Source organism: Erithacus rubecula (genome assembly GCF_903797595.1).
Source record: "Erithacus rubecula genome assembly, chromosome: Z".
NCBI classification, from domain to species: Eukaryota; Metazoa; Chordata; class Aves; order Passeriformes; family Muscicapidae; genus Erithacus; species Erithacus rubecula.
The window spans coordinates 4,383,239-4,406,298 of NC_136661.1; the positions used below are offsets into that span (position 1 = coordinate 4,383,239).

Sequence of the window (23,060 nt, forward strand, 5' to 3'; positions counted from 1 at the left end):
TTAGTAACAGATTTTCCTTATTATTTTATAAGCATTGCTGAAAAATTTCTGTGTGATAATATGCCATTTTTGTAAATGCCAAATGCTTTTGAGTACTATTTGTATTCATTAGATATATAAAGGAAAGAATACAGCAGAAGAATTTTTAAACAAAAGCCATTGAAACCAAAATATTTTTAAATGGATAAAAAGAAAGGGAAGTAACAGAAGGAAATTTGTATTTGCATCTTACTTATAAAATTCCTAATTACACCAAGAAGATTGGGGGATTTCATAAAATAATAACTTTTAGCTGTTCTTCAAGTGTAGAGCCATACCACAGTTTCTCCAAGGCACAAGTTAGTTTATATGAAATAGTTATTTTAGCTGTGATGTCTCCTATGCCTAGAACTCTGAGAAAACATTTGTCAAGAGTTTCACCGCAGACAGTTTACTGAATAGACAATATACTAATCTTGAGGCTTTTTTTAAAAAAAAAAAAAAAAAAAAAAAGGTAATTTATTTGATAGTGCTTTGCTAATAGAACAATTAAGACATGGGTTGATGTCAGTGCCCCTTGATCATTATACAATAACTTTCCAAATCAAAAAAAAAGCACACATACACAAAAAAAACCTAAAAACTTCAAGTAAATTTCTTACTACAAAAGCATGGTTAAACTTTTAATACATCAGAAAATACATTTTTTTTCAAAAGGTCTAGAAAGTGAAATTTTTGGCAAGGATGAAATACTTGTTCCACGTCTACAAAAGAATAATTACACGTTAAAATTTTCCGTTTATTGGTCAGATGTGGAGTCTGGGTAGGAGCAGGGTCCTGTGACGAAGTCACACAAGCCAGGGCCAGGTTATGGAATTAAGGTGGAGGAACTAAGAGGAGGCATTATGGAATTTAGGGGAGGCCCTGGAGGCAGCAGGGAGGTGGAGAGACGTGTCAGCCCAGAGTTTCCCAATGACAAGGATCAGCAGGAAAGTTGATTCAGATGACCAGCTCAGCTGCAGCTGGGGCACAGCCCCAGGCTCTTGGCCAGGAGTGCTGTGGCTGATTTTGCAGGAATCACAGTGGAAAGCACCGGCATACCTGTGGGGCAAGGCCTCAAAGTGTCTGGCTGTGCCTTCCAGAGCTGCTTTGAGTCCTGACCCACGGCTCCCAGCTGGCTGGGCCTGCACAGCTGTGGCACCTTTTCCACGGCTTGGCTTTAGGATGTGGCCTGCAGCCACAGGCAGGAACAGGAGGCGGCCTGGGAGAGCCATCTGGGAATGGCGGATACGCCAGGCCGGGCAGTGTGCTCGGAGAGCGCTCCCTGGCAGGGGAGGGGAAGCACCACGCTGTTCTGCAGCAGTGGTGTGAGGGCATTCCCTCAGGACGAGGTGGGCACTCGGAGTGGGGAAGGTCCTGGCTGGACTGCAGGGGAACCGGGCAAAGACCCTGCAAGGCCAGGCCCTGAGGGCTGCCCAAGCCCTTGACATCCTTGGCTGGCCAGGGCAGCCTGTGGTGAGTCTGACAGGAACTTCTGTTTCATAAAGAGCAAATGCTAGTGTTTATATCATTATTACTGGCACTTATTTTGTTAGAGGAGATCTGCCCTACTCATTTTTTTTCTTATGATTGAGGAGCTCTTTTTACAGCTTGGGTTTGCTGCAGCACTGGAATAGAAATTGTCAAACTTTGTGAAATGCAAGGTAAAACAACACTGATGCTATTCTAATAGGTGAAAAAGTGTTAAACACAATTTCTCTTTATCTCTCTGCAGGGTCCTGTTTACTAGTACTTAAATCTCTTCCAAATAGCAGCCTGAAACCCCTCTATTTTGCTTCCTACTACATTCCCACTGGGGCAATGCCATGTTTCTTGATATTATTCTTCGTTGTGCTACCTCTTAATAGCAATACTACTGAGAATGACTTTACAGGAGAAGAAACACTGATTTACTTGGCTGTAAAATCATTCTTGGAAGACTGCCTGCTTGTGCTGTACTGTTAAGACAGAGGCTGTGTTTCAGTCTGCTTGTGAAAATGAGATTAGGCAAGTGAGAGGTCTTAATAGGCCTCATCTGCTATTGCCTTTTGGACTAAATACATAGATGACATTGAATGGCCAGGAGTAATTATGACTAGAGATCAGGAAAATATTCAGAAAATATTTAAGGGCAAAATAACTTTTATTCTTGTAAAACATATGAAACACAAAATTCTTAAGCAAATTTTTTCATTATCCTTCATGCGCATGCATACCACTACCTCGAGAAGTGGGAAATACTCTGGCTATTGTAGACCGATATTCACGTCTCTTGGTTAATCTAGTCTTTTTGAAAGACTCTGTAGTTCTGTTCTCTAAGGAAACTAATTGAAACAAATTAGGTGCCAGATTATGAGAGTATTAAAATCCTAATTTTGATATAATTGTTCACACTTCTGTGTTTTAATTTGAGTGATGGATATTATTCCTTCTCTTTCATGCTGCAGCTTAGAGCCAGCACATGTATTAATGTTCTTTCTTGAATAAAAGCAAATGGTTAGATAAGGAATATTTTACTCTAAACTTCATTTGAGAAATACATATTTTTCACACTGTATGTTTGTAAGGATGACAGTAAACCAGTTTTACTCACACATCCTGAGAATGACTGTCAGATGTTGTTGATGGCAGTTATTGTATCAGCAAGCAGAAAATTGCTCTTAATATGAAAACATTTTTTGACAGTATCTCTTTGTCAAAAAAAAAAAAAAAAAATCCTAAATATAAATTACTTTCAATTCTGCAGGGAAAAATAAATCACTATGAAAGCAGAATTTAGGGTATATATCAACATTTTATTCAGTCCTTCATCCCTTTAAACATTTTTAGTAAGATGATAGAAGTCTACTCTCTGACACTAATTCTAAATCAGACTAAGTACCTCCATATTTAGACAGGTAAAGAAATTATAAAAGAAAGGCCTCATAAAACCAGGCCTACTCTGCTCAATTAAAGCTATCCTGTCACTTCTTCTAAGTGCAGTTTGCAAGTTCCCATGTGAAAACAATCTTGGTATGAAACCTTTGTTAACACAACAACCTGTTCCTGGGTGCAAAACAAGTGCACTTACGTAAACAATAAGGTTTGTCCTATGAGAACCCACAAAAGAAAAATGTAAACACTTGAGCCTTAGCACATACACACAAAGTCACCTTCTGAACAATAAAGTAGTAAGAAAAGTAATAGCCAATTGGAGTCAAACATGAGGTCTGTAAAAACTATATAAAAATGCAGAAGTAAATTAAGAATTTGCTTTTCCCACCTAAAGAAAATGGAGTCTCAGTTGATTTATTGTGACACCTCCAGTCTGTAGAAGATTCTATCTCTAGCTCACCTTCCCTGCTTAAAATGAACCTGATATTCAATTTTTAAGTGCTTCCAGCTTTAAGGATTTTCTACACACTTTTTATAATCTAAATCTGAATTGATCTAATGTTACAGTGTTGTGTTGATGCAAGTTTCCAGCATCTTAGAACTAGACTATCCCACCATGACAGTTGTTTGCATCAATTACAAGTCAGTTGCTTAATTCTCTCTTCTCTTCTCTTCTCTTCTCTTCTCTTCTCTTCTCTTCTCTTCTCTTCTCTTCTCTTCTCTTCTCTTCTCTTCTCTTCTCTTCTCTTCTCTTCTCTTCTCTTCTCTTCTCTTCTCTTCTCTTCTCTTCTCTTCTCTTCTCTTCGGGTGTAGGTGTTTCTTACTTTTCTAAAGCACTTTCTAAAGAATTGACTTATTGTTCATGAGTCCATATAGAAACTCATTTTCCATTCTCCGCCATATCCACATATGCAACCAGAGACCATTTCCCTAAAAGAAAATAAAAAAAGTAAAAAAAAAAAAAAAAAGGTTGATTACAATGTCATTTTTCCTGACAGGCTTTTGAGTTGTTAAAGAACTTTGTCCCTGGCTGTGACCTTCAAATGCGTGAGAGGGGTTTTTGTTTTGAAAAAAACCAAGCTACATTCTAGTTATCATAAAAAGCACCAAATCATATACTTCTGCTCCTTTCCCTGTCCAGATGTAACATCAATCAGACTGCCATCAAAAAAGTAAACTTGCAGAAAATGAGACTCTTTTTTTTCCTAAGTAATAGTGCTGAGGTTTTTAGACTCATGGACTCTGTCAAGGGAGTAAAAGCATGACAGGAAGATATTCTGTCTGTTCCACATTAGCTACTAGTTTTGCCTACCTGAGGTATAGAATACAATGAATGTCCATTTTCATTATTTAAATACAAGAATGATTGCAAAGTGAGTGATTGTAAAGGACAACCACGAGAGAATTAGCCTTAATGAGGTCAAATTGAAATGAGTTACCTTCATTCCAATAGATTCATATGCTTTCACAGTATTCTTCAATAAATTTATTTATATGGCAAGTCAGTGACATGGCGGAAGACTGTCAACTCAATTTACCAGTGACGAACCTGAGTGAGGCCTTGCTATGGTCAGGAAAAATCAATTTAATCAACTTCTGTCCCTCTACTATAATTCTGAAATAATTCTTCCTCTTTTTTTCAAATGTACGCAGAATGTGTTTGTTATTCAAGGAAATGACCATAAATTAATCTCTATAAACTAGGCTTAACAAGTTAGAATGTCAAGAATATATTTTAGACAATATTTTTACTTTTTGTGGTTGGAATTGCTGCCTTTTTTAAGGAAAAGTTGATGAAAAGTAGTACTATTTACAGAAAGGAAAAGCACTGAATGTGAAAAGAGGCTTCTGGTGAACAGAACTGGTTCATAATTTTCCAGTGATGAAAGCCCATTTAATTGGACCAAACTAATTCAGTATGGGCAACTAAAATACATGGTATAGAGTTCAGAAGGGACTGGATAAAAAAAATGGAAGAATCTTATATTTGCATATGTTTTTTATTAAAAAGGAAGAATGCATAGTACACCAGTTTTCAGGACATTTTTTATGAGTTCAAATTAATCAGCATTACTATGATGTGATGATTACTTAAACAACTTAAGTAGAAAAAAATAAAAATGATGCATTTGTAGACATAAGGGAAATACTTACTGGTGTGCAGTATCAACCTAATAAATCTCTGCCATAAACACAGCAATGTTAAAAGGCATTCAAGGTAGTCATTTGAACCTTGTCATTAAGCCTTCAGCACTGACATGATTATTTGTGTGTATCTATTAATTCTGCTTCCAGTTTCACTGTGGAAAATAAAGCAGATAGTGAAATGCTTCCAACATAAAAATGATTGACACAGTCCATTGTCATATACAACCATGTTTTACCACAGTTGCTGGCCCTGCCTTCAAATAAGACTTTATCAAATAACTGGTCCAGACTTATGTTCCCCTTGTATTTTATACTACTTAGCATTTACTTATTACAAAAGTTGTCTACCTGCCTATTTTCAACAATTGTCTTCATGTTGCTTATTAATTGTGAATTAAAAAAAAAAAAACCAACAACAACAAAAAAAAAACACACACAAAAAACTCCCCAGAAACCTCAAGAAAACAAACCACTGAAAATATTTCTGTATTATGAGAAAATTAGAATGGTTTCAGAGAAGAGAGTTTTTAGGGTGAAACATTCATGATCATTAATGGTCATTTATTGCTATTTACTTTTATTCTTCCATAAATCATTTAGAAATATTGTGATTTCTAAATGTCATGACTGAGCTATGTAAGAAGGTGGAAAGTGGTTTCTTTCTGTGTTTCCTTTTTCCCATCACTTTTTGTCCTGTCATTGAGCACCAAAAAAACCAGCCCAATTCCATCTTTGTGTGTTCCATTCATTTATATGTGTTGATGAGTTTTCCCTTGAGCCTTCTTTCAAGACAGAAGAATTCTACCTCTCCCAGCCTTACCCCAAAGAAAGGTCACAGAATTACAGGCTCATTGAATGGTTAGGATTGAAAGGGATCTTAAAGATCTTCTAGATCCAATCCCCCTGCCTGAGTCTCCTTCCATTAGACCAGCTGTACAGAGCCCCATCCAGCCCAGTCTTGTACCCTTTCACAGATGGGGAGTTCACAACATCTTTGGACAATATATTCCTTCCTAGTATCTAACCTAAATGTACCCTCCTTCAACTTAAGGCCATTACCCCCTGGCCTATTACTACATGCCCTTGTCAAAAGTCCATCTCCATCCCTCTTGCACGCATCCTTCAGATCTGGAAAGTGCTAAAAGTTCTCCCCAAAGCCTTTTATTCTCTGGACTGAACAACCCCAATTCTCCCAGCTCATCTTCATATAAGAGATGCTCCAGCCTGTGGTCAACTTAGTGACTCTCTTCAGGGCTTGTTCCAGAAGGTCCATATCTTTCTTTTCCTGGCCATCCCTAGACTGGGACACAGCATTCCAGGAGAGGTTTCAGAAGAACAGAGTAGAGAGGGACGATCACCTCCCTGACCTGCTGGGAACACCACTTTTGATGTTGCCCAGGCTGAAGCTGGCTTTCTGAGCTGCAAATGAACATTGCTGGGTTGTGTTTTTCTTCTCATCAACCAGTGCCCCTAAATCATTCTCCTCTCAATCCATTCTCCACCCAGCCTGTACTTTTGTTCAGGTTTCCCTGTCAGGATGCAGGATATTGCATTTGGCCTTGTTGAATATCACAAGGTTTTCACAGGCTCACCTCTTAAGCTTGACTGCTAGTGAGAAAGAGCTAAATGCCTTCATTGAATAGGTACCTGAATGGTAGAGGTTTTCACAGGTCTGTGATACGTGAAGAGATAACTTTATTATTGAAAAGGCTACAGTTCTGTTTTCATATGTCTTAGATAATTTACCAGATGACATACTGTTGGTGCAAGTACTGCAGGTTTTGGTGACATGCTTGGTACATTTAAAGAGCTAAAGCATAAGTTCAGTTATGAAACATTATTTTTGCACAAAAAATAATACATTGAGAAAGGATTGGTCCAGTGCAGTGACAAAGCAAGAAAGTGTTTATGACTAAGACAATTTGATTGGAATACAATTGTTTCATAACCACTTCAATCAAGTACAGATAATTTCAATATAAATAATTGTGTATGGCAATGATTTTTATTCTTTCACATCACAGTTACTCCAGAAATTCCACTTGTTTTGCTACTTTTCAATGATTACTGTTTGCAGAAGTTACTTATCATCAGTGTATTTAATATTTCTGTTTCTTGAACCCTTCAGAATTTATTTGTGTTGCTGTGGAAAAGCAAATAAAACATTATTTGATTTTCTGTTCCAGGGAAATCTTGAAGAGTCTTACACTTTTGATCCTCCAGTCATTAACTGTGTTATGAGAACATTCTGGTGAGGTGGTAAGTTGGTGTCAATCTATTACTTTGATCAACTGAATTGTCATTGCACATTTAACTTCTATAATAATGTCCTTTAGTGTCAATCTGACAAACTTGTCTTCCAGACTCTCTTGGCAAATTTCCAAAACTGTAAATCTGTGATTGATTTTATATTTAGGAAGTCTGAATCACAGATGCATCAGGTTATTTCTGTATTTACAGATCAACTTTATATCATATGAACAGAGCAGTTGAATCCTACACACTCAATTCCTATTTTCCAGAATTCCTACACTTCTGGAAATCTAAGTGATTATTGTAATTAGTTTAGTAGAGCACGAGTCACTCAGGAATATTAGATATTTTCAGGCTTCCAAATTTCAGTAATCTGTCAACTACTTGTCAGACTTCTTCCAGAATATTCCATATCCACGCCCATGTGAGTATGATGAAACTCTAAAGGCTTTCTTTTTCTGGCTGCAAAGCAGGCTTATAGATTTAAGAGGTCATTGCAACCTGTCAATGCTCCTGAATAAGCAACTTTCACAAAGCTCTAATAAATTACATCATAACTTCTGTTGATCTTAGCAACACTCTAGTAACTTATATAATACTGTCTAACTGGGAATTTTCATCTGAAACAGAATTATTTTTAATTTTGTATTTAAATACCAAGCAGAGAAAGCAGAAAAAATGGTTACTTATTTCTAGGTGTTAATAAAGTTCTGAATTCATTGAAGGGCCCAATGACTGTGAGTTATTGTTCCAGACACAATTGATTCTCAGCCATGACTACGGTGCTCATTCTTTTTCAGTCAAGGCTTGTGCTACTGTTGGAGCTTGAGTGCTGGAAAAAAAAATCATCATTTTTCAATGATACACCATGTGGGTTTTGCTAACCTGGATACCATGTACGAGAATAGTTTTACAATTCTGGTTATATACAATTGTTATATGAATAAGATTCATATTCCAGAATTTAATAAAGGCAAGAAAACATTTCAAAACTCTAGATCCTAAGAAGAATGTTGTAAGTTATTTCATATTCTACAGACACAGAAATGGTTATTACATTTTGTACATCAATTGCAGAGGTCGGACCACTTCATGCAGCATAGATTCTAATTCTCTGCTCTCTTGCTGTTGATATATGGAGAATTTGCAAAGTAAACAAGAAAAATTATTTCTGGTTTTAGTATATGAAGTTCACCCAACCCATAGTCTGTTACCTTGAAACCAGGCAAGTATTTCTTCTTATCTGTCCTCAGAGTGACTTTTTCTTTATGCTGTCATTGAGATATAATGTCACTAGCTACACTGTCATCCAAAAAAGTGATGTCACACAAGCAGTGTCCATTTATTGGAGTTAATTCCTGCAATGAAATTCCACTTTGAGACAAAATTTTTCCTGCCTTTGAAAATGTGCAACAGATTAAAGTGTGATCTAACTAATGTCATGTGGTCATCCAGTTATCTCTTTTTCTTAGCTAAAATATAATTTACTTTTATTGGAAGCAATAAAATTATCCACTTGTGTTGGTGTTTCCTACTGTAAAAATACAAGTAGTTCAGAGGCAGTAATGTATTTTACCCAGAACAAATTCACATTCATAAATTAAAATCTAATAAATACAAATCTAATTTATTTCTTCATTCTCTTTCACCACTATGTGGGTATTGTTTTAAATAAATGTGAACTATTTTTTTAATATTTATATTTCACAGTTAAAGAATTCTTGATTTTCTGTGGCTAGATTCCCACTTCTTCAAGATTGTAAATCTGGAATAAATAAAATTTTCTAGCCTGAAATCATATCACTTTATCAAATGTAGCACATTTCCTTGAAGCAGTGGAAAAACAATGGGAAATTAAAAATATGCGGGGGGGGGGAAACCTGCCAAAGTTAGAGCAAAGTTTCAGTGGTTTAATATTTGTGTTAGTTTAAGAATTCTGAGTTTGTGGCAGAGGTATACACCAGTATACAATTTTTTAACTTGCATTCATTTTCATTTCAGATATTATGAAAAAAAATAAATCCAAATTGTGCAAACTATCTCTTACAGAAAATACTTTAGCAAAACTTCATAATCATAGAAACACCTGCTGAAAATTGATTAGATGTTGCTTCTTTTATGTATTGATTTCTTGTAAACAGAAATTCAGTGCTTTGTTTTCCTCTGCTTGGTTAGCACAGTTTCAGCCCTGAAAATGTCAACTTAAAATTCTCCTTAAGGGTGAAATTTTGATAGCACAGAAATATAAAGCATATCCCTCAGACTTCATTGTGTCTCAGATTCCATATTTAAACTTGGATGAACAGAGATATGTCTGAGGCATTTTTACAATAATTAAGATATATGCAAGAGGAGACAATATGTCTTCATTATTTAGAACTAATTTGTTGTGATTGATGAAAAGAATGAAAATTCTAGATATAGACATATAAGATGTGTTCAATTACTTTTTTTGATCATACAATTGAAGGAGGTAATTATTATTTTTAAGCTTTTTATGATGGAATTTATAATATTAATAAGAATATATGACTATTAAAATTCTTAACTCTGACTATCAGTTCAATAGCTTGGCAAGGTAGAATAAGAATATTCAAGCTTTAACCTCTAGGCCATATTATTGAAGCAAATTTAGATTGTTCAGTTTGAACATCCTTTTAGTTTGACACTTATTTGGCTAGCTGAAATGTGGTGATAGAATGGGTTCAAATGCTGAGGATAAAAAATTATATTACAAAAATTTGCATGTTGTGACAATAGTACACATCTCGTAATCACAACAGAAAGGTGAAAGATCAGACATCCATGCAGAGTCAACTGCACCTTAAATCAATAAACAGTTTTGAGTCTTGTGGCTCAAGATGAATGAGGAGCCCTGGGAAAAAAAGAGTACTCCCACACCTAGGAAATACTCTAGCTGTGGTTAAAAAGTTCTGGTTCATTTAGCTACTTACCATCAGCACAAAATTCACTTAAACACTTAACCAACGTTTCAATTATGTAAAGCATTCCTCCTTTTGGATAAAAGTCTATACTGTCATAAAAAATATTCTTACAGAAATTGAGAATAACATAAGGTAAAGAGTCATTTCTAATGAAGGAATAGTGATTAAGAAAGCAATCTAATGGAATTGTAAAAAATATCAATACAGCATGGAAACATTACCAATGAAAATATTTTTGTCCACAAAATTATATGTGCTTCAAGTAATTTAGTTCTTACAGAGTTCTTTCATTGTGTGGATAGAAACTGGAATAAACAAAATCTTCATGGACTAGTCAGGCAACTATTGAAAGTATTTGATTTTTTTCTTCATACTCTTCCATTACAGATGATTTACATCAAAATGAGATGGAAAACATTTTAAATCTGTGTTTTTCTTTCCAAGAAAATATTGGTATCACTCCCAAATATACAACATAGAGCAATAAGTTGTGCAAAGAAATCTACAATACTGGTCAGTGTTTCCTAGAAGCTGTGTGCTAACCATAGTAGATGAGTCACAAAAGGCAGTCTAGAGTTAGAAAACAGAGATTATAAGAATATAATCTGAAAAAAATAAGAAAATATTGCTTCTTTGCACAACCAGGTAATTCTGAACTCGTGCAGCACAGGATCTGTGGTCCAATTTTAGCATGTTAGTAGTACTTGCTCTTTTATTATAAGTGAATTTATTGAGAGACAGAACTTTTAAAGGAACATTTTTAGTGTAACCTGTTGTCATACATAATAAATATAATATGTATACATGTTGTATAATCATGAGTTCAAAAACTAATGGATACATTCACCAATTTTTCTAAAATGGTAAGATTATTTAAAGAAAAAGCATGGACTTTTTCATCTTAAAAACCATTTTATGATCTTCTTTTCAGAGACTTTGTTGCCTAGTTAGGGTTCTGTATACCTAAAGGTTAATTCATAATTCATAGAGAACAGCTTTTTGTCTGAATTTTTTTTTGTGGAATTGGCTAAAACTTTGTAACAAAAGAGCTTATTTTCCCTGCATATATTCTTGGCAGAGAGCAATGCAGTCTAGAAACATTTAAAAAAACCCACAAAAACCTAAAACAAAAACCCAAAAACTAACAAACAAAAAAAACCCCAAAACAAAACAAACAAACAAACAAACAAACAACAAAAAAAACCAAAAAACCAAGTAAACAAAAAACCTTGCTAAAATCCTTTTGCTCAGTAAATTGGATTTTTTTTTCTTTTGCTCTGGTTTTAATTTTCAAGTTTATATAATATTAGAATTCTTACATCAAAAAAAACCAAACCTTATTCTCTGAAAGTAGCAGCGATTACATGCAACTATATGTAAAATCAACATCCTTCTAAAACAAGTGGATTTTTATTCATTTTCATGTAGTTAATTGATAATCATAGAATGGGTCAGAGTGGAAAGGACCACAGTGGGTCATTTGATCCAACCTCCCTGCTCAAGCAGGGTCATCCTAGAGCACCTTACATGGGATTGTATCCAGATGGTTCTTCAATATTTGGCACAGGAGTCTCCACAGCCTCTCTGGGCAGCCTCTTTCAATGCATGGTCACCCACAAAGTGAAGAAGTTCTTCCTCATATTCAGGTGGAACTTCCTGTGCATCAGTTTGTGCCTGTTGCTGCTTGTCCTATTGTGTAGCAACACTGAGCAGAGCCTGCCTCCATCCTCTTATCACCCTCCCTTCAGATACTGACAGACATTGACAAGGTCCTCTCTCAGTTGTCTCTTTGAGACTGAATAGGCTCATCTCTCTCAGCTTTTCCTTGTACAAGAGATGCTCCAGCCCTTTAATCATCTTTAGGGCCCTCCACTGGACCCTTTCCAGGGTCTCTCATGTCTCCCCTGCACTGAGGACGCCGGAACTGGACACAGAACTCCATATGTGTCCTAATCAGGCCTGAGTAAAGGGGCAGGATCACCTTCCTTGACCAGATGGCAATGCTCTTCCTAACAAACTCTAGGACACCATTGGGCATCTTGGCCTCAAGGACACACTGCTGACTCACGGACAGTTTCATGTCCACCAGGACCCTTAGGTCTTTTTCTGCAGAGCTCCTTCCCAGCAGATCAGCCTGTTGTGGTTCCCAGGATTGTTCTTCCTCAGATGCAGAACCCTCCATTTCCTTTTGTTGAATTTCAGACAGTTCCTCTGTGCCATGTCCCCACCCTGCCCAGGCCCTTCTGAAGGGCTGCAGGGCCCTCTGGGCTATGGCCACTGCTCCCAGCTCTGTCCATCCATGAACCTGCTGAGGATGCACCTGCCCCTTCATCCAAGTTACTGATACAGAAATTAAACAATACTGGCCCACTACTGAACCTTGAGGACACCTCTGGTGATAGCCAGACCCTGCACCATTTGTTACACCCCCCTGGGATCTCCCATTCAGACAGTTCTCAATCCACCTCACTGTCTGCTTATCTAATCCACACTTACCAAGTTTGTCTGTGAGGATGTTGTGAGAGACAGTGTCAAAAAGCCTGGCTAAAATTGATGTAGACTATATCCATTGCACTCTCCTCATTCATCTGGTCATTTCATTATGAAAGGCAATCAGATTCTTCAAACATGACTTGTCTTTACTGAATCCATGCTGACTCCTGATCAGCTTCTTGCCTTCTATGTGATAGATGCAGACTCCAGAATAAGGCACTCACTCCATCACCTTTCCAGGGATGGAGGTGAGACTGACTGGGTAGTAGTTTCCTGGATCTTCCTTTGTGCCCTTTTGGAGGACTAGGGTGATGTTTGCTCTATTTCAGTCCTCAGGTACCTCTCCTGATCTTCATGACCTTTTAAAGATGGTCATGAGCACCCTGTCTTGGATGTCCAACAGCTCTCTCAGCACTTGTGGATTCATCCCATCAGGGTCCATGGAACTGTGGATATCATGTTTTCCTGACACTGAGCCAATCCTGCATGACTAAGGAGAAGCTTTCCTTCAAACATTCATTTACTCTGGTCTCCTGGGTCAGAGATTCCTGGAGGCTGGTCTCATTAGTGAAGATTTATGCAAAGAAGTCATTCATTAATTCTGCCTCTCCACATCCTGTTACCAGGGTCTCCTCTCCATTTACCAATGGGCCTATATTCTCCTACTTTTCTTCTGTAATTGATGTATTTGAAAAGCCTACTTTGTTGTCCTTCAGATTCTTGGCCATATGTAATTTTCGATGTGCCTTGGCCTTTCTACCTTTATTTCTACTTGGATCACCTCTCTGTATTCACTCCAAGTCGCCTAACCTCACTTCCATCTCCTGAGTATTTCCTGTTTACTCTTGAATAATGACAGGATTTTTTTATTCATTCACAGAGGTTTCTTGCCCTCTTCACCTGATTTCTTTCTCATGAGCCTGGGGGAAGAGATCCTTGAAAATCGACCATTTCTCTCGAAGCCCTATTCCCTGCAAGGGCTGTTCCTCTCACATTCTTCCAAAATTCCAAAGAAAGCTAATGTTAGCTCTCCTGCAGTCGATGGCTGTAATCGTACTCACTGTCCTGATACCTCTTCATTCAGTACTGAACTGCATAATCTCAGGTTGCTACAGCTGAGGCTGCACCCAACCTTCACATCATCATCAGGGCTTTTCTTATTTGTATTTGAGGTTGAGCAGCACACCATTGCTTTTGGGATCTTTCACTACCTATAACAGCAAGCTACAATCAATGTTTGCAAGGAACCTTCTGGAATTGTAATTTATAAGGCATTTCCTTTTATAGATTGGTACAGTTCTCTTCATGAAAGTATCTGTAAAACTAAGACTAAATAATTACCATGTGATCTAGGACAGTGATAAGCTTTCCACAGACAGAAGCTAAAACTCTGTTGTTCCTTGTGCAAGTTATGAAATACACTTTGAAGCTTCCCAAGACAGGGAATCCAGAATGACTTTTTTTCTTTTGTCTTTCCAATTTTGAATTCAAATACACTTTCACTAGTTCTATAATGCTTAGTGTTGTTATTTTGATTCTTCTGAGCATTGCATCTGTTGAGAATTAGTGAACAATATTGTGCAATTATTTTGCCAAATGTTCCTTTTTTATTATTTCTTGGTCAGATCCTGGGAGAAAAATGGACTTTCTTTAGAGGAACAAATGTTACTAAATTATCATTTAGACTATGTTTTACACGCACATTTGAAGCAGCACTTTATCAAAGACAGGCATTCCAAAAATAGAATAGCAGGAAAACTACTCACAGTGTTATTGCAGATGTTAAACTGAAACTTTGATTTAGATTTTCAAGTATTATAATACAATTCTGAATAACAATATATGAATGTGCCATTCTGAAGCATAATGCAGAATACTGTGTATCCTTCTCTCCTTATGTGAATATATAATAAATTTAATCAACTTTTCTGTTTCATATATCACTCAAAACAAATCTAAGATGACTGCATATTTTCACTATTCCTTCAGTAAACACGAATAGCAATGTTGAGTGACCCAATAGTTGACAATGTATATGTTAAAAAGGTAATACAGGTCCGTCTTTTTTCTGAAATCTTGTAGGAAAAATCTGAACATAGTTTTTCAACAATTCACTTTATATTCAATGTTCCTAAAAGGCAAAAATCTTTTATTTTTCTTTGTCTACTTGTTCTGTGCTTTCAACATCCTTTGATGTTGTAAACAACTATACTTAGTTTCTCTTGTTGAATTAATTACTGTAGTTCTGATTTCCTATAGTAATATGGATGTCAGCTTGAAGTATAGAAAGCCATTTTATGGCTTAGAAATAAGCACGTTGCTGTTACATCTAAATCTTCTGACAATACCACATTGATGTTGTACTAGAAATCATGAATAGTGGATTTTTCTGTTTTTACCTATTTTGGGGTGAAGAGTATGATCAATACTTAGAAAAACCAATTTATTCAAAGTGCTTGTCTTCACATACTTCTGTCTTTACAGGTGAATGGAAATATGTTTCTGATAAGGAATATGTTATCATATAGAAAGGATTTAAATTAATTATTTCACATGACTTGTGTCATGAAACTCACAGCCATAGGACAAAGCAAGCCCCTAACATGTTGTTGCTATGCCATCACAACACCTGGCTTCCTGCAGACATTTTTTAAATCTATAGTTTCCACATTTTCATTATACAAGTATTACCAGTAGAAATTTGAAAATACCTCCAGAATAGAAAATGTTTTATTATAGATACTCCAATACAAGATGCATTATTCAAGTGTATCAGAAAAATCTACTTTAAATTTTTAATTTGCTAAAAACCTTTTGAAATTTCTGAATGGCAGCAAAGTATACATTGGCATCAACTTTTTACTTGGATTATTATTTGCATCTTATTTTTACAAGATCAGATTTCTACTCTTTTTCTATATTTGTTCTTTACAATAATTCATGCCTTAAAATCTTTCATAAATTTGTTTTGTCTGTGAGAAGTACAGCATCTTGTCAGATATGGTGTTTTCTCAAAATGTAAAACAAACAAACTAACCAAAACCAAAACCAAACCAAACAAAGAAAGAAATAAAAATTCCCCAGATGCAACCAAACAAAACCAGCCCCCTCAAATCCAGAAGTCTGGTATACTTCAAATACTTTTCAGGCATAAACTTTTGTTTTATGGGCAATAGCACATAGCCCTATATCCCTGAAACAGGATGTTCTCAAATTAGGAGAAATTGCTTATAAGATAGGTTAGCAATTATGGTGAAGGTTCTAAAACTGGAATACAATAGCACATTTTTTTTTCTGACCCCACAGGTTGAAATATGTTTATTTACTTTGTTACACTATGTTAAAAAAAATAAAAGATTTATAACTCCAGAAACATGAGAGAGGAAGAATGATTTTATGTTTAGAGTTCTGCTCTACAAATTTCTGTCATTAATTGTGTACCACTTCATATAATTAATGCATATGGACTAGTGGAGCCATGAAACAGATTGTTGAAAGTAGACTGACAGGTGCTTACTTTATCTTAATGCTTCTGATAAGTCACATATTATCCAAATACAGTAAACATAGATTTTCCCCAATAGTATACAGTGCTTTTATATCTCAATAACCAGATATAAACTATACATTAGGTTACAAAGGGAAGAACTGCAGTAATGACAACAGGAAAAAGAATCATATTCAGGAAAATCAGAAAGTTTATCCTAAATTAATTTTAGTATGTGTTGTAGTTAGAGAGAATTTCACATGCATTCAATTCCCTTGGTGAACATGATGTTTCCTCAAATCTTTTTTCTTTAGGAATAACATATAAAATTTCCTTTACTTCTATGGCACGAAATTAGGCAAAACACCATTAAAAAGAAGATATGAAAAAGTTTGTCTGATGAAGGTAATGAAAAGACAGTGTATTTGAATGAAACTGCTGTTTTATTTTCCAAAAATTGTTTCAGACTAGAAGACAGTGATGCATTTTATGATTCCCCCTCTTTGCAACATGATTTAATGATAGATACTTTAAAAACAAGCAAACAAATAAACCTCCAGAACTTCCTCCTCAAAAATCAATGCCAATTTATTTTTTAAATAATTCAAGGTGAGAAGTAGTTATCTAGAAATGAATTTCATTTTTTGATATAATGTAAACAATGAATTTGTGTACAAATTCAACTGTCTGATGGCTTTGTTCTACTTTAATTAGAGATTTTCAGAATATCTCTTTTAAAACACCCCCCCCCCACCCCCCACGCACACACACAAGTATTGATGTAACTCTGGTAATTCATTGCACAAGGGAGAAGTCTGTATTTCATAGAATCATGGAATGGTTTGGGTTGGAAGGGTCCTTAAATATCATCTAGCTCCAAACCCCTGCCATAGACTGGCTTTCTCAGGGTATCATCCAACCTGGCTGTGAACAATTCAATAAATGGGTATCCACAACATCTCTGAGGTCCCTGTTGCTGTGCCTCACCAGCCTCACAGCAAAGAATTTTTACCTAATATCTAACCTATACCTACTCTCTTGAAGTGTGGAGCCATTCCCCCTTGCCCCGTCACTACAAGGTGTTGGAAATACTTTCTCTCCCTCTGTCTCGTAGGTTCCCTTCAGGTACTGTAAGGCTTCAATTAGGTCACCCCAAAGCCTTCCATTCCAGGCTGCACAATTACTGTTCTTTCAGCCTTTCATTGTAGGAGTGCTCCATTCCTCTGATCATCTTGGTGGCCTCCCCTGGAGTCACTCCAGCAGGTCCATGTCCTTCCTCTACCACGGGCCTCAGAGCTGGGTGCAGCACTGCAGGTGGGGTCTCACAAGGCAAAGTACGGAATCAAATAACCTCCCTTAACCTTCTGGCCACACCACTTTTGATACAGACAAGAAATAGGCTCCAATGTCATTTCTCATCCAACAGAACCTCCAAGTCCTCCTCAGAAGGGCTGCTCTCAATCTGTTACCCCCTCAGCCTGTATTAGTACTAGGGGTTGCTCAGACCCATGTGCAGCACCTTGCAAAAAACATTTCTGAACTGGTAAGCAACAGCCATGATTTGCAGAATTTGAGATTGAATTTTAAAGTGTTTTTTTCTGATGAAGCTATATGAAGCTTTGGCTAAAGAAATAGCATAGAATTTTTACCCACATCATCTCATATATAGTTTGTGATTTATTTTTCACTAAATGACAAACATTTGCCACAGGTTTTCTAATGCAGAAATACATTTTAAAGGAGCAATGGCTATTGAAACCTTTTCATTGAGACATTTACTCTGTGCTACTGTAGGTGACTTTGTTCTACTCCCCTGCCTATTTTTTTCCCCTCCTTATTTATCTAAGGTAATAACAATAATTATCAAATTTAAGTCAGCAGCTGTTAGCTCACATATTTTTGTTGTTGACAAATTCAATTAAAGACATTGTGAGCTAAACCAATCAAGTAACAGGTAGCTCAAAAAAGGTCAACTCTAAATTATTGTTTCCCATAATAATTTCCCAAACCATTAAGTTTGTAAAATTAATTTGAAATTGAAACTCATAAAAGTAAATTACGGAGAATGCCTCGCTAGTTTGTAGGTATTCTAGAGCATAAAACTGTATGTCTTCCATGCACAATTCTCTCCCAATATTGTCCAGGTTGCAGCACAAGTATAGACAGGTTCTAGAAGTATTTGCATTTAAAAAACTATTTCCAGGAATGCCAGTTCTAGTCAGAAAGCTTTTTTATGCTACTCTATAATTACAAACCAAATTATATTCTTTTATTTTGTTTCTAACTGTGTTTTGGAACATTTAAGAAAGACAAGAAGGAGAATTTGGTTCACAGCAACAAGCAAAACTATTAAAATTTTCAAAATATCTTTAGAAGTTGAATAATTCAACAGGGAATTAAATTTCCAAAATTCTAGTGTGAGTTTGAACTTCACCATGAATTAAAATGAGAACTAAAAAACCTAACCCCAAAAGAATATACTACTAAGATAGGATGAATCAGTTATTTATACAGCTGCATTAAGCTTTTAGTTACTGTAAACCAAACCCCATTAAAAGTAATATTTGCTAATAATTCTGTATAACTGAGGTTTCATGTTCCCTGATTTGTCTTGTCTAAAAATTGCAAAAGCTTGTGGAAGTTAAAAAGAGCTTGAAAAGCTACGGAGGTAGGAAATTGAGCAAGATCACAATTGTTTTTATATACAGTATAAACAATAGTGAATGCTGATAAAAAACAGCATAAGGTTTTTCCTGTCAACAGCAACTAATAAAAGTCAGTAAAAACTAGTCAAAAAGAGGGATAAAACCAATATGCATATAACATTATTAAAGGAAAGAACTATTACACACCTGAGGTTAGTCTGGTAGGCACCATAATGCTGTCCAAGTTTAGGACAAATTTGGGAAAAAAAGAGCTCCAAAGGCCCTCCCCCCCCCCCCCCCCCCTTTTTCCTTTTTCACAATTCCTTCCTTCACTGAGCTCAGAAAGAATTGTTCTTCAGGTGAAAATGGAAAAAGCTTTTTTTATTAACAAAAATACAAAAGAAACACTCCCCAACCCAAATCCAGATGAGACGAACCCAGCCGGTCCTCACCGGGGAGAGCGGCAGAGCCTCCCAAGCCGACCTCCAGCAGCGGCCCCTGAAGTTCAGATCCTCGTCCTCTGGAGTCGGTGCAAATCCCTGGAGCAGGGAGAAGGGAGAGAGGGGGAGGGGCAGCCAGGAGCAGGCCAAAGCAAGCCCAAGACAAGCCAAAGCGAGCCCAAGACAAGCAAAAGCAAACCCAAGACAAGCCAAAACAGGGGCACAGACGAAACAGCTGGGGGAAAAGGGAAAAAAACCGGCCAAAGCAGCCAGGGGAGGGGGTCACAGCTGAGCAGACGGCCAGAGCAAGACACAGCCCACAACCGAAGCACAGCAAGAGAGAGAGCCGGAAAAAACACCAGCCTAGATAAAACCATCCGAGGGAGGGACCGGCAGCTGCACGGGGAAAGCAAGGAGAGGAGCCAGTCCAAACATCAGCCCATAACAAATGGTTTCAGTGATCATTCATCTGGAATTAAAATGTCTGTCCTTCTTTCTTTATTTCACAATATTGTTTATGGTGAAATTAAATATGTATCTACTGAAGTATCTCATGAGTAACTCAGGTGCACTGGATATAAAACCTAAAGCAAACAAAAAAACAAACAAAAACACCCAACCACAAAACCCCACATAATCATCGGGATTATTCTGCCCAAGGATATCTCTTAGAAAAGAGTTCTGTGAAACCAACAGGTGGTGCCAAAACAATTTTGGATCCCCACCTCCTACAAAAATGTGGAAGTAGTTGATTTATAATTACTCCAGAACTGTAGTTCAGCTCATGTTAGCCAAAACAGCTTCACAGTTCAGTGTAGAAGTGTAAATCTGTAACTTTCTTCAAAGAAGGCAGATATCCATATTGTTTTAATAGAATTAGCTGATGCTGACTATTAAGTTTACTCTTGTCTGGGGCTTCCTTTATACAAGTTCTGTTTATTTATAGCTTTATAACTTTATACAAGTTTTGTATTCAGGTTTTCTTTTATATATGACAACATTTTTTGATTAATTGCTATCCCAAAGGGAATAAAAGTTTCTGGTACATTAAAGCTACCATGTAGATAAATAGTATCACACTGAGAGACCACAGGACTTGGATTTGAATATATATTTTATTCTAGTATATAAATAGATTTTAAAATTTAAAATTTAATAAAACTTAATTTTTTAACCTTGGTAGTTGTGGTTTATTTCCTTTTTAGACATAAATAATGTCCTTGACAAATTGCAACGTCAGATTCTTAAGTGCAAAAGCTCAGGGTTGTTGTTCTTTCTTTCTATTCTGTAGGCATTATTTTTTTCCCAAATTGTAGCTGCACATTGGGTTTCTGTAGAAAAGTGATTGTTTCAAACCCTTTTTTATTATAGGAGGCTAGATGCAATTTGGTTTGGAATGAAACAAAGAGGATTTTTTTTCTTCTTGTCAATCTTTATTAGTGGATAGATGTTCAGATCTTCCCATGAAAATAGAAATGCCCAGCTGTCAGTTTCTAACTTGAATTAATTGTGGTGAGAGAACACAATTCACATGTAAGTTTTAACATTATATGAAGTTGAGAACCTATATGCTGCTTTTCAAAATATATCACTGCCTTGGACATACATATAGTTGTGTCTGTTATTATACAAGCTAAAATAATGTGTTTTGAATAAAACTCAATGTGCAAAGTTTAAGTAAACTGTGAAAGGGGATAAAGTGTTTGAATTTATTTGATATAGACAAACTAATCAATAGAACCATATATTTTTCAAGAGTGCTTCAAGACTTTAGTTAGACCAGTGAAAGCTGTATAAGATAGATAAGCAACTTACTTTTCTCAAACTGATTCCATATGAACTGATGAGAAACCTTTCAATTTCAGTGGGAGTGAATACTGGCACCTGCCAAGAGAGTTTTAAGAAATTATTTCATCCAGTTCTCAATGTGAAAAATATTTGACTGTATGGTGTACTACAAAGAGTATAAAAAATATAATATTCATGATATATTTTTAATTTTCTCTCTATAAGAAGTTAAAAAACTTTAATTTGCAAATGAAATTAACTAAAGTTATACATCATGCATTATTCATATATATTATGTATCATTCTTTATGCTTTGATGTTCATCAGTTTTAAATAAAAGCATGAATAACTTTGTGCTGGAAAAGCTAATAAAAAAAATGCTCAGTTACCAATCTTTATACTTCACGTCCTTGTACTGGCCAGCATAATTGAACCTTCCATTTACTTTTGATTTACAGCTACAGAAGACAGAAAAATAGAGTGGTAGTGATTACAGCTATTGCTCTGCTGGGTTGCTTGGATTTAAAGATTTTCTGGTGTGAGATTTGAGCATTTGGCCAATTTGTACATGATCTTCCAACATCCAGCAGTAGACCAGAAGCCTAGCCAGAACTATAGCTATTAGTTCCAGCTAATCTGCGTATATTGGGAATAGAGAACAAAGACCAGCTGTGCATTTGCAGCTCAATCATCAGCTTCAAAGGAAATACAGCTAGCTGGGAAATAGAAAGGAGATCAAAACAATGCCTTCAGTTGTGTAAAATTGAAACAACTAGTTTAATTGTTGCAAGTGATAAGTTCAAGCAGATGTTGTACCTGATAAACAGACCTGAGTATTTAAAAATTCTAAAATAACTTGAGACTTCATTGACAGGATTATCTGAGCCCCCAAATACTCATGACAAAAAAGGATTACTATTGAGGTTTTTCTTCTATTGAAAAACATGGGCTTGTAAAGGAATATAAAGAAAAGAGGAATACTTAGGATATCTTTTAGATAATTTTTGCTAATGATTATTTTCATGAAGAGAAGCATCCTTCCTATGCTATGGAAACTGAAAAAAAGTCTCAAAAGACCTGTGAGGCCTTAGAGTTGGTTCAAACAGGAATAATTCTATAGTGGATATAAATATATTAGCTATTTCCTATGGGAAAACTCATAGACACAATTGGAACATAAATCTGTGTAGCTGAACCAAGACTGTCAGTAAATAAATTGAGTGTTTCAAAATCAGTGGGTTTTTTTCTTCTGGCCAGAATCATGCTGAAAGGTTAAAACAATTTCATTAATTACATACCTTCCTTTTAAGTATGTATCCAATTGGTGCACTAAGGGTTATCATCCATTTTGCTTGGTTTTGTTATTCTGGACATTTCTATGGGTGTATCTAGGTTGGGGAAACACTTTGATACTGCTTTGAAGTTCTTAGTTCTTTCAAAGAGTTTAATGCATAAAGTAATTGATTTTCTTCACTATTTGGATTTGGCACATTTGTACTGGTAGTGTAACACTTCTTCAATGGGGAAAAATTGAAGGCTATTACTGCCCTTGTCCTCCTCCCCTTATCCATGACTGGTTTTGTTTGTGAAAGAATGCAATGTTTAACGCAACCTCTCCACTTTGTGGGCTTTTTGTCCTTAAGTTCTTTACTATCTGCAGTGTCATAACATCCTTATCTTTTCAATCGTCTTCAATCTTTGAGTGACTTCTTCAGTAGTCATCAAGCACCTGTGGTAATTTATTAGTATGTCTAACTTCTCTGTTTAATTGAATACTGTTAAAATAACTCAAAATATCAGAAAAAAAACCTGCTAAATGGCTCTCCCTTGAGACTACTTTGCAAGTATAAAATATGATGCTATTTAGATCTTTTAAACTAATTTTCAGATATGTTTTTACAACGTTGCAGTCTCTCACTATCTCCTTTGAGTTGCTGCTTGAGGCATGCTTTACCAGCTCAACCATGGT

At 36.1% G+C, this 23,060-nt stretch overlaps 1 long non-coding RNA gene across 1 annotated transcript; it reads left to right on the forward strand.

Annotated features, from left to right (window-relative positions):
• The first annotated feature begins 1,564 nt into the window (after positions 1 to 1,564).
• On the forward strand, positions 1,565 to 21,363 carry LOC306814476. Its single transcript, XR_013777175.1, has 3 exons — positions 1,565 to 1,682; positions 7,227 to 7,299; positions 21,169 to 21,363. It is a non-coding gene; the product is annotated as an uncharacterized lncRNA (long non-coding RNA).
• Positions 21,364 to 23,060: the final 1,697 nt, after the last annotated feature.